Source organism: Carassius auratus, chromosome 30 (assembly GCF_003368295.1).
Source record: "Carassius auratus strain Wakin chromosome 30, ASM336829v1, whole genome shotgun sequence".
Lineage (NCBI taxonomy): Eukaryota > Metazoa > Chordata > Actinopteri > Cypriniformes > Cyprinidae > Carassius > Carassius auratus.
In genome coordinates this window covers 1,361,549-1,374,724 of record NC_039272.1, presented here as the reverse complement: position 1 = coordinate 1,374,724, position 13,176 = coordinate 1,361,549, and the positions used below count along the sequence as shown (strand labels likewise).

At 38.1% G+C, this 13,176-nt stretch overlaps 1 pseudogene; it reads right to left on the bottom strand.

Moving 5' to 3' along the window:
• Positions 1-2,857: 2,857 nt before the first annotated feature.
• The window catches only part of LOC113048764 (autism susceptibility gene 2 protein homolog), a 246,532-nt pseudogene continuing 236,213 nt past the window's right edge, over positions 2,858-13,176 (bottom strand).

Sequence of the window (13,176 nt, the reverse complement as noted above, 5' to 3'; positions counted from 1 at the left end):
CATAGCACCACATTAGACACAGAGCAGCTCCTTTAACGGATTTATTGGGAAAACCAGAACAATTGCAAATCACTTATCTCTTCAAACATACAACTGATATATTTGTAAAATACAAATTTACATTTAATAGTATTAATTATATAAGAGATATTTATTACTGGGCTATAATTTGGCACATTTTAACTGGTAAAATGTGATTCCCATGTACATACTATGTACTTATTATAGCAATTACAATAACTATGTAGTAACTTGGTACTAACCTTGAACCTACTCCTAAACCTAACCCTACCCCATATAGTTACCTATGTTACCTATGTTTTTTTTGTTGTTGTTTTTTAATGCTCTTTGCAGCCTGATAGTATATTGGCTAACCACCCAAACACATCTATTAAACACCTTTGCAGGGCCTTGAAAAGAAAATCAAAAAGTGAACACTTTCTCTTTGGTTTCTCTATCCGGTCCAGGTTTGGAAAGTGCTAACTAGCTGATTAGAGGGAGACAGCAGAGGGCCAAGGAGACACAGATGCTCTGTGTCTATAGAGTAACCCTCTCAATTACAGCATGGCCAAATTGAAACAGATCCCGATTTAACTCTCTTTCCAATACACCTCACGGCAGCTTTCCCAGTCCGTCTATCTCTCTCTCTCTCCAGCGACGGACCTCTCTGAAGCAGCACGTCCAGATAGGCTGCCAGACGCAGCGGGGAGACCATCGATTCTCAATAACATCACTAATGACTGCACACTGCCTGACGCATGCTGCCATCACTCGAGGTGAGGGCCGGGACCGAGGGCAGGGCTGAGTGTGGCATGCCAGATGGAGCCAGTTATGGATGGTTATGAGGATGAATTGTTTGTCAGTTGGGGAGAAGAAAGATGAAGAGAGCGGGAGAAAGAGACGCCAAGTCAGAAAGACAGGCACAGACAGTCAATACTAGAAGGACAGTAATCACTGGTCGTCTTATTTTCGGGACAGACAACCTTTGGTCAGTTCTTTTTCGGTTTCTTTCACTTCTTCTTCTTCAGCTTCTTGGTCCATCGCTCATTAGCAGGCATCACTCCTATTAATGAGTCCCGACCGCGGGTCAATACAGCACTAGCCTCAGAGTCAATACCAGTTACCTGCAACACAAACACTCAAAAGCTGCACTTGCAGAAAATCAATATCGTGTTGCAGGCCTGTCCCATCACCATGCTCATCCTTCTCTCTACAGCACAGCAGATGAAATGCTCTCTCCTGTAAAAAAATATAGTATATTGAGCATGCTCAGTCGGTTTATGCAGTTTAAAATTCAGTTTGTATATTTATATGATCTACCGGTTAGTTTTTTTGTTTGTAATATATCTTGCAAACAATCTTATCTTAAAAGCTATTTTTTGGCATACAAATTAACCCTATTTCTAGGAGTTTTTGAAGCAAATGGTTAAACTGTAAAATACATTTGCAGAGTGGAATTTTAAGTATAAATCATGCTAGTATTTGCTGTTGTAAAAAAAAAAAAATATATATATATATATATATATATATATATATTGTTGTGTGTATATATATATATATATATATATATATACACACATGCACACACACATAATTATAAAATGTATAATAAAAATAATTATTATAAAATGAGTTTATTATTATTCTTGCAATATAATTATTTATTAAAATATATAATATTTTAAAAACATGCAGACAGGGTGATTCTCGTTACTGTATAACAATATATAAAAATGATAATTTATTAGTAGAGGGTAAAAGTCATGAAAATAAATAGAAAAAAATACTTATGGCTTTAATGGGCTAGTTCTTAAGCCCCAGGCACTTCATTTGTGCTCGTCTATGAAACTATTCATCACACTTCATCAATACGTCAACATTCAGCGAGCCAGTCTCAATGTCTATAAATAAATAGCAGACAGGTATGCAGATATAAGGTCCAACCTTTATTCCATACATTTTTAAACCATGAATGTTCATTTTCATTTTTTTTCACGCCTAAAGCTCTACTTGTTTTGTATACAAGAGTCTAAGAAAAACAACTGCACAACACCACAAGGTCGACAGAAAGAGTCTATTGCCACCCCAATCATTCCAATATGTTTCTCAGATGTCCAGGTTTTGTGGCTGGAGAAGTGTTCACTGCTAAATCAGTTCCTTTATGACCCGGAAGTTTATAGCGGTTTGTTTCATTTGCTCTTCATTAGACAAATGAATAACAGTTATCCAGGTTCCCACTGTAGAACTCCATTTGATAAACGTCCAATCAGAGCGCTCTGAATCATCTTTGCATAGATTGCACCGCCATGACAGCACCCCCCATTCGAGTCCTCTTCTCTGATTGGACAATTCCGTTGCCACGGTTTTCAACCTGGAAGTGGTTCCGTTTCATTTCATTGTTTTTTAGAAACATTTAAAAAGCCTAACAAATGTACGATGCCATTTCGTTCCAAGTAATATCAAACAAGATATTTACAATATCTTAAACTTTACATAAACCAAACAAGAACATCGTAATACATATTGTCTGCATATCTCAAAAAGAAAATCAAGCAAACAAACAAAAACCCCTCCAAATGTAACCTTGTACATGGGCCCTGCTGAATATTTCCAGGGTACCATAGAGCAAATCAGATGAGATCTTACAAATATGTAGACATCCATATCCAGCAGCTCACTAGGATAAATACAGGGCAGGGAACGGAATGAAACTTAATGCAAATACATAAAAAAAGTCTATACATGAGGGATAGGAAATGTACAAACAAATTTCAGATGTCTTTTCACATGAAAAAACTGAAAGGCATTGGATTCATATATTAATATCAAATTTCTGGTTGAGAGTTCACGTTTTACGTCTTACGCTACCACAAGTTGGAGCTAGCAACTCTTTTCCCCAACTCCAATCAATTAAAAAAGCCGGTTGATGTGCTTGTTCCAATGTACAAACATTTGTACAAATTACACGTATCTATTTATCATTTACTCTACTTTGTGTGAAAATAAGTGCATGTTGCCAGTGTCCAACTCAAATGAGGCATTTTCCTTTCTGTATGTTACCGTGCCTCCACTTCTTTGGGGTTGCGTGACGGTGAGTAATCGCGAGGGTCCTGGGTGGTGATTGGCGTTGTCCGTCTTGGCGACGCTGCTCTGGCAGCACCAGAGGGTACCAGAGGAGGAGGGGCACTTAGTGCTGCAGTTGGGGGTGTCCCTGTTAAAAAGTCCGTTATGTCCTGTTGAAGGGCTAAGCCTTGGGGTACGGCATCCCACCAAAGGTGTGACATAAATGGTGGCATGTGGGGTAAGTGTCCTTCGATTGGTGATTGGTGAAGCTGGTGGAGCCTTGCACGATCCAGTTCCTCCCTTAAGTGGCAACCGTTCCCTTTCCTCAGCCTGTTGCCTAAGTCTCTCCTGTTCCCGCCGAACTTCCAGGAGGTGTTCGTGGTGAGAGTAGTCATGTGGCTCCCGTTCCCGATAGGGCCGTTCTGGATCGTAGACACCAGGGAAGCGGTGTCCGGGCTCAGATCGCAATTGGAAAGTCCATGCGCCGTTGAAGGTCAAGGTTTCGGTAAGCCTCTCGTAGGGGATCCCAGCAAAACGCCGGATGGGGAAGGCGGTCTCGACCTGCTGCGAGAGGGCTGACTCCCATAAAAGGTGCCATGCGGGTGCGTTCAAGTGCATTCAGACTTCCCATTTGATGCATGGCACTCAGAGTGAGCGGCAACGAATGTGGCATGGGGACCCCGTGAAGTGAGGACGGTGTTGGAGGGTCACTACAGCGAGGAGATGGCGGAGGAGGCTGATGGGATAGCGCATGGTGGTGAGCAATTGGTGTGGTTTGGTGAGGCGGAGGAGCGACTTGAGGTTTGGTGGCAGCTTCGGATCCAATCACCACCACGTCTGGCTCTTCCTTGCGTTCCTCCTTGATCTTCATGTCATTCTTCACCTTCTGTAGCAGATCACCTGAGCTGGTCTCCTTCCTATCCCTTTCACTTTCTTTCATCGGTAGTGGTTGTGGGATACCCATCTTGATTCCTGCATCGTTAAGGACATTTTTCGAGTATGGAGAGGGTGATCGGTGAACGGATTTAAGAGAGTCATCGGAGGAACGTCTATCTGTGATTTCCTTTCCTGGAGAATGACTTTCCTTCACCTTTGTGTCTCCCAAAATGCCTGCCTCTCGCTGGCGGTCCAGCAATTCTTTCTCAGGCTCACGGTTGCGGTCGGCACTACTGCTGCGGTGTCTGCCAGAGTCGGTCGAGTTCTGGCTGTTGGAGCGGATCAGGCTGCTGATCTGGTAGCTAACGGGAGCGGAAGCTGGAGAAGAGCGGTTCGTATGGCGATTACGATCTAAAGAATCTCTGTAAGAGGATAGAACCCATCATTAGTTGAATAAGGAGACAAACATTTGACAAAATATAAGGAAAAAATAAGATGCCTTGGTCCATGAAATCAACAACACCAACCTGTCTTTATCCTTCTCTTCCTTCCCAATAGAAGAGTCCCTTTTTTCTCTTTCCCGTTCCTTTTCTTTCTCCCGCTCCCGCTCTCTCTCTCTGTCATGACTGTTTGCAGAGCTGCTTCTTTCTGCATCTGCGGATTTGGGCCACTGTGGAGGGGTCGGGAAAGAGGGTGGTGTTCGGTGCAGCCGATTCCAGGTGTCATGATGAGGACTACTGAGACCAGGCAGCCCTGGACCCTCTTTGGGTCCAAATATACTGTTGGCCCCTGAAATAACAAGAAAGCATCATCAGTTTAACAGACTGCTGTCCAGTTCTGTCATGGTTCTGCATACATAAGCTGAAAGGCTAATGGTGTATAGTAGATTCTTCTACAAATGGGGTACCAAGGGCTGCTTTTGAGGGCAGTGAACAAATAAATTACCCAGTGGGGTCAAGAGCTATGAAAAGCAAAGCGTTCCATAGAGATTCTATTTAAATACAATCAATTTCACTAAAAAAAGTCCCGTTCAGCCAGTGAAGGAAGAAGGGAGAGGAAATGAGATATGGCAAACCTTCCACCCTACTTTGCAAGCAACTAATGAATGCAAAAGCAATGCTAAACCAGTTGGGTTGCGACTTTTATTTGGTGTGTGAATTTGGCAAAAGGCCTGCCTGCCTCCCCCGCTTCCCTAAACTCTCATTTGGCATTTGCTGCAAAACTAAGTGCCTTTCTTTCATTCCCAACTCCTTTTTATTCCCTTTGCTCTCTCTGTGGTCTAGAGCTAAGCTGTGCTGCACTGAGTCGAGCTAGAGGCCGGGGGCCAGGGCTTACCGAGGGCTGGGTTGCCTAATCCACCGAAGGCACTGCTTGAAAGGTTGCTGAGGCCGCCAAAGGTACTGGAGCGACTGAATGGATCTGCAAAATGCCAAACAGGGATTAGCGACGCGGGGCCGGAGGTGCCCGACCATTCCAACTGGCTTTTCTCTTACAAGCAAGCTTTGTTTTTTGCGCCACTGTTACTGCTGCTATTCTGACTCCCTAAGGGTTGTTGATTTCTCCCAGTAAGACTGTTGGAGAGTGTTCATGGACTGCGGATTAAGCAGCAAGAGGTGCTGGCATGAAGAGCAATACCTGATTGGGGTGCGACAGGCAGGGATGTTTTGAAATGTCTAATGTGGAAAATTATTAAATGACAACAAGCAAAACAGCTCATGTGTCTGCTATCTCCTCTAGAGGTTTCTGTGATTATTCCATCTACTTAACCCTGAAAGCATTAAGCTATTTGTTCTTACGTACCTTGCAAAGGGTGAAGAAGCCCAAATCATTAATAGATTATAATTCAATTAAATCCAAACCGACAACCTCCAGCCCACATAAGTAAAAAACACAATTCAGTGTTTTCTATGTGAAACATGAATTTAAACTACTAATTCCAAAATGGATTTATGACTAATGTGTACTTAAGTAAGCAAGCAGTCATTTAGCACATGCTTTTATCCAAAGCAACTTACAATATGCTAATTGACATAAACAATCCCCCTTGGAGTAACCTTCAGTGAAGTGCTTTGCTCAAGGGCACAACAGTGCTAAGTTCTTGACTGAGAAACCTTTTGATTACCAGTCTTGAGCTTTTACCATTAGGCAACACTGCACCCAATTCTGCATTTTACCCATTTTCTCTCCAATTCCTTTGGGCTCCAGCTGTTAATGAACTCAAATTGGACTGATTTAAAAGCTCATTGTGTGAAATCAGCATTCAGCTCCAAACTCAAATAATATACCTTATAGAAACTGGAAGAACTCTATCTAAAGCCAGTAAAAGGATACATAGTAAACTATTATTGCTGTGCATTACAGTTTTGGTCAGAAAGTTCTCTAAAAACAGTCTAGGATTCTTTTGGATAATATTATAACACCATTGTCACTTTACACTGCAAAGCATATTCCTTACTTCACCTTATTTAGAATACACACATCTTGAATATAAGTGTAAGCGTTCACTGTTCAGGCTTTTTATACACCTGCCAGTTCAACAAAAATAGTTACATTCAATATAAAATATCAAGCTTTGGTTTTCTTAAGTAATTTTGCAAGCAAGTTTATCTTTTGTTGACATATTTTTACAAATTCAAACATGACAAAATGACTACTTTAGGATAACTTGCCAATATAATATGTAAGACTATTTGTTTCCAAATCATTTATTAATCATTATATAGTGGAAAACATTTTGAAAGTTTAGCCGAGGATAAATTTATAATATCTGACCCTTTGTGTTAGACATTTCTGAGCCAACTGAATAATCTGATAACAACAGGCTTAGAAGTGTCTCTCCAAAGGGGAGCCTTATGGTACGTTTACACATCAACAATGTACTAAAAATGCAAAGGTTTGGGTTTTTAAAAAGTTTCTGATTAAAAATGCTGTATTATTATGCATGACAGGCAAGTAGTTGCCGATGTCACTTTGTAAAGAAACACTGAGAATATACACATTCCTATAGACTGAACACGCATGTGCATGATGTAACCTTTTGAGGGATAGAAGTACAGTATTTTATTATTATTTTAACTAATGGAAAGACATGCTTTTATAGCTGAATGATCACTACAGAGATGCAGCACTACATCATAATGAACAGATTGTATTTGCCTTGTTTATGTTCCCATCAAACAAAAGATGTCTTGATAATAATTTGAAGTACAAAACGAAAGAGAGGAACTTAAAATGGCGATTTACTTACACTTACCTGCCAAATGGCTAGGAGGCAGGAAGCCAGCGTGGTGAGGAGACGGTCCATAGGGTGAAGCAGCTGGATGTCCCGATCCTATCAAATACAAACGGGAAAAATCATCAGTCAAACTGATTGCAGACAGAGCTAGCCAAACCATTCAAATATTCACCAAATCAGCACCAGATGTAGTCTCTATATACACAGAGACAAGAGAAGTCTTGGGTAATGATTAGTTTTCTCAGATTAAATACTTTCTCCTATTCCATCTTAATATGGAGAGACAACTATAAATCAGCCTGGCTCAACCAATGGCGTGAGTTTGGGGCAGGACTCTCAGTAATAAGCTGTTAAAATGACAATAAAAGGACAGTGATGTCTTAGATCGAGTGTTTAGGTTGCATTTGAAAGGGTCAACTGTCTGTTCAGCCTGAACTATGTGTCATTTGTAACTGTGTATCATTAATGAAGCAACCAATTACAAGCTCATTCATGACACCACGCTGCATAATTACAATCTAAAGGGCAGACACGCTCATGTTGCCCTTCAACAAAGAGCTACCAGTCAATTATATCAGGTAAAAGCATTTATATTCATGCCTGTGGCCCCAGCGTTGAGCCAAGACAACATTCAAAATAACAACATGCAAATTAGTGAGCATGAGAGAGGGAAAGACATACAAATACATTTTACTATGCTGAAGCCATGCCAATAAAGAGACCGCCGTATAATTTACAAGATAAAACATAAATAATCTTGATTGGATTATAAATCTAGTTTATAAGTGAAATGAAAATCAATTATATTTAACCTGTTAAATGTCACCCCGTCCCGTATTCGGGACGCCTACGTTGACTATACTATATTACAATCAAATTTAATCTAATCTTGACAAACTATATATCGTTGGAAAGGTCTAAGACTCCCAAATATATATTATACCAATATTTTTTGTTAAGAATTATGTAGGAAAAGTAATAGATCAATTTATGACAAGAGTGCACCCTCAAAAATCTACATTACAAAAGGAGCTTTGACCTTTGTTTAAAAAAAAGACTTCCTCGTTGCCTTTTTCTCTATCACATTTTAGAAATCATCAGAAGTTATATATCACTTGAAAACATAAAATCTCAAAATTCATCCTTTAAAACCCATTTTAAAATCAGACATTGCATTACCATGTAAATGGCACATCAAAATCATGTTACAAAATGTTTTCAGTCATGAATTATAAAAATTTAGGTTTGTATCATGCACATTCAAGTCTATCTTCAAAAACGTGAGTGACAGTTAACAGGTTAAGTAGAATTTCTTAAGGCAGTCAATTATTATTTCCAGGAATGGTTGTGCAACTTTACAAATACAACTGTTATCTTTTCAGCTTAAGAATTTAAAATCAATATAGCATGTTGTTTGTTATCCATCTTACAGGACATTCAATGAGAAAAACCACGTGGAGCAGGATTTGATGTTACTCATAAATCTTTCCTTTGGAATAACTGAACTGTGCACACAATAACCAGGGATATGCATCGTTATTAAATAGGGTCAAGTTTGCTTTCATGTTTTCTTCACATACCTGTTGATGAAAAGAGGGGTCTGGCCAGATCATGAGGGTAGGGGAACCCAGGGAACACACCTGGAGCTGGAGGACGGCTGAACAGATCAAGTTTTCCATTCATATCCAGTTTATGTGGGTCCAAGTGCATCTGCTTTTGTGAGAAAAAAGCATTTCAATATAATATAATATAATATAATATAATATAATATAATATAATATAATATAATATAATATAATAATAAATATAATATAATATAATAATAAATATAATAATAAATATTATATTATATTATATTATATTATATTATATTATATTATATTATATTATATTATATTATATTATATTTATTATTATATTATATTATATTATATTATATTATATACAATTGGGTATATTTGTAGCAATAGCCAAAAATACATTGTATGGGTCAAAATGATTGATTGTTTTCAAAAATCATTAGGATATTAAAGTAAAAATCATGTTCCATGAAGATATTTAGTAAATGTCCTAACGTAAAAATATCAAAATCTTCAGAATCAGAACTGTGAAATATTATTTTTGATTAGTAATTTGCATTGCTAAGAACTTCATTTGGACAACTTTAAAATGAGATTTTATAAGTATTATATACTATTTGAGTAAACTGTCCTTAATGAGGGAAAATTACTGAGATGGTCTTTAATGCATGAATCATTACAAAGCATACTTGTGTATTCTTGTATTTCCCTCACACTAAAGGCTACACTGTACTAAAGAAAAGAGACAAGCTCTTTGGTTTCTGAGAACTTACTTTCATCTTCTGCTGATGATGGTAGATCTGCCAGGCGATTTGAACATGCACTGCACACCATTTGCCTGGCTTCTGACATGAGCACAGAGGACATTACAAAGCATTAGCACAAAGGTAGTGGCATATAAGGAGGAAAATGTAGGGATTTGAAATATGATGATGCTTACTCTTACTGAGGTCCTAAAAGGATCTGTTATCTGTAAGGAGCCGAGGAAGAAAAGGAGAAAAGGAAACCAACAGATATGTTTTGTAACAAAGTCCAGGTACAGTATATGAAATGTTAAAAACATCACAATCCTGATATGATTTTAATGGCCAATATCTTAAGACTGGGCGGCTTACCCTTGGGTCCTTCTGAAGGAGAGTGTGCGAGACCGTTCCTGGTCGTGCTGCAACATCAATAGTGTTTGGAGCCTGGAGAGAAAATAAAAACCATTTTAGATAAAGCTAATGGAACGCAGCACAACACTGAAGTCTGTTTATTTAATATTTTCAACCATGCACTGTTCAGAGATATTGCACTGCATTTTTTGGCTCCTTGGTGTGATGACTGAAGTCCTGCATTTTTAACCGAAGATTCTATGAAATGGAAATGGTGTAGCTTCTATGTCTTAACTTGGATGATGTCTACAGTATAGGGTAAAACATTTAGCAGAAGCATGGATTTATAAAACCAACTAGCAATTTGCAATTAAGGGTATTACTGTGACCTAACTAAATAAAGCCTATTGGTTATTTAACAAGAACATAATAATGCCATTGATATGCTCCGTCCAAACATCCTGTTTCAAAAGGAAATGCATCAGATCTGGAAAAAAATCATATGATTCATCATGGGTGTAGCCTAAAGCTTAAAAACTTCAGTCCCAAGTTTCATGGATGCCATAGTCATTTATACTCATAAACGTCATACTTGCTGGAAACTTCAGACTGGCTCTACCTTTGACTGGTAGCTAACACGAGAGTGAGAGTTATTTGAGAAGTGGAAGGTAAAAACCATTACACACCAAGCGAGTATAATACACACCATATAATACACACTGCAAAAACACACACGATAACCACCCTCCTCAAGACCACAGTCTAAAGTTAACACAAAAGCCTCCAGCAGGATACTGAGCCTGAGCCTCTTTGCATAATCCATTAGTGGAGAATGTGGCAGTGGTAGATTTCTCTGTCTGTCTGCAGTATAAATGTGCGGGATTTGAGAACACCCTGAATACTAATGGTAAGGTGATGCTGGGCTCTCAATCAGCTGCATTTCTGCAGTATACAGGAAATGGAGAATGATTTGATCCCATTCTTATTTGTTTTTGGACTTTTTTGCCCCTTTTATTATCATCAAATGTGACCCGAACGTATTGGGATAAAGATAGGGGGATGTGATTGAGAAACGACCCATCCCAGGTTTCACTCGGTCTCTGTCAGATGAGCATCCAAGGCTTAACATGCCAGGAGATCATTTGCTAGACATTAGGGCTGTGACTTGGCAGGGTTTTTAAACTCAAATCAACATTTTTTATGACCTGCACAGAGTAAAATTAACACAATATGACTATGAGTGGGGTAGGACAATGTCAATGGTAACACATTTAACTGTAAAATTACCGTAAAATACATGATTTACAGTTCAGATACAGGTTTTCACAAAAAAAAAAAAAGTTTTATAAATTGAAAAAAGAAAAAGTAACATTTCAGCCTTAAAAAAAATAAAAATAAAATAATAATAATATTGATGAGTCAGAAGTATTATTATTAATTTAAACATTATTATAAATCATATTAATTAAATAAAAAATGTGTCTTTTTATATCGATTTTTATAATGCATGAGCTTTTCGTCAATCCACCAGTTCATGTTTAAAACTGCGTGTTTGCGGTGTAAAAACATAGGCTGATTTTCACATCAGTCTGAACAAAAACAGTAGATGAGCTTCTTAAAAAAAAATCTGAATTCATTCTCTGCCAGCAGGAGGCGCTTTCAGAACAGAAGAAATATAGCGGTTTCCCAACATGTACAAATTGTTTGCTTGAAATATGTGGCTTGTTCTCAAAGAACAGGTTAATCACCTGTGAAAACCACAGCCTGAACAGTATACAATGTTAAATACCCCAATTACTCAAATTTTATTAACTTTATTTTTGGTTAAAAAATAAATAAAAACTTTGGTGCAGCACTAGTCCTGTCCTGTACGATTCTGCAGATTAAATTTAACTTGCATACTTTTAACTGAGTAAGACTTGAGACCAGTCTTACTCAGTAAGACCAGAACAGATGAACTGGCCAAAAATGTATACGTAGAAACCTTTTTTTTTTTCTTTTTTTTTATGGGCCATATTTTTCAAATATTTTTGACTTACTGGTCTTGGCAATATCAGAGTCTGCAAGCAGGAAATCTGAAATGCCCAAACAAGCCACATGGGTCTCTTTCTCATTCTGCTCAAGTCAAAACAATTCTGTCTACCTTCCCACATGATGTGAATGTATAGTTTTGAGTTCTAACCTTTTGAGGCTGGAAGGCTCCTTGCAGTGAACTGAAGGGCCCTGAATGTGGAAGCAATGGAGGCATGCCTGGCATTGTTGGTGGATAGGAGGGAAAGAACTGCACAGAAAAAACAACATTATTGTAAAGTTTGGAAAACAATTTGGTGTCTATCATCTCTTTAAGCTATAACAACTTTTTATCCTGCTTTGAAAACAACATCAAACCAAAAAACATGCAAAAAGTTCACAAATATGTCTCAGCAGTATGCATCTTCTGTCAAAGCAAGGTTATGCAGTCAAAACATGTGGATACTTACATTTGAATGTCTCAAGAAAGGATTGTCCAGCTTTGGGGCGTACTTGTCGAACTACAAAAAGAGAGGGAGAGAAAAAGAAAGAAAGAGGGTGCAAATTAAAAACATATCAACAAAATCAAAGGCATCTGCAACCAAAAACATGAGAGGGCTTTACTGCAGTGTGCTTACATAGTCAAATAAAAAGCAGATGAAACTCAAATAAATTACAGTCTTTTAATAAAACAATTACACAGTAAAACAGCCATTCAATGTCACATGAAAGAAAACCACTGCAGCCGCAGCTGGAACGGGCTTCACAGAGCCGATCCAGTGTGTGGGAACACACTCACTAAAGAGTCAAACCAGATCGCTAAACAAATGAAGGCACCCTTCACTTACAGTTAAACAGACGTGAGACTTTATTACGTGGCAGTGTCCTTTAAACTGAACAGTAAGTCTTTCAAGGCATGCTCTAATTCTGAAAAGTATAAAGTTAGCAGTTTAACTATATGATAAACAATTACAGTTAGTAGGCTAATGTTGTGAGACTCTGCATTTGCAGAATCGTGACTCGTAAGGAAGCGAGAAAGGCTGAAATGGTTCATTTTCATTCAATGGAAATAAAATGTCATTTCAATTTTGCATTTTTTTCATCACTGTAATAAAACAAATTCATTTATAAATGTTTAAAAAAACAACAACAACAAAACATTTAACATTTTACTATCAAGGTAACCCAGCATCTTTGTCACCTTAATTCCACTGGCTTGAGTTTTTATCACTGTAACGTCAGCGCTGCTTTTAAAACAAAGTCAATGCTACTGAGTTCAATGCATTTCTTTTACATAAACATTGAAATCCTTATATAC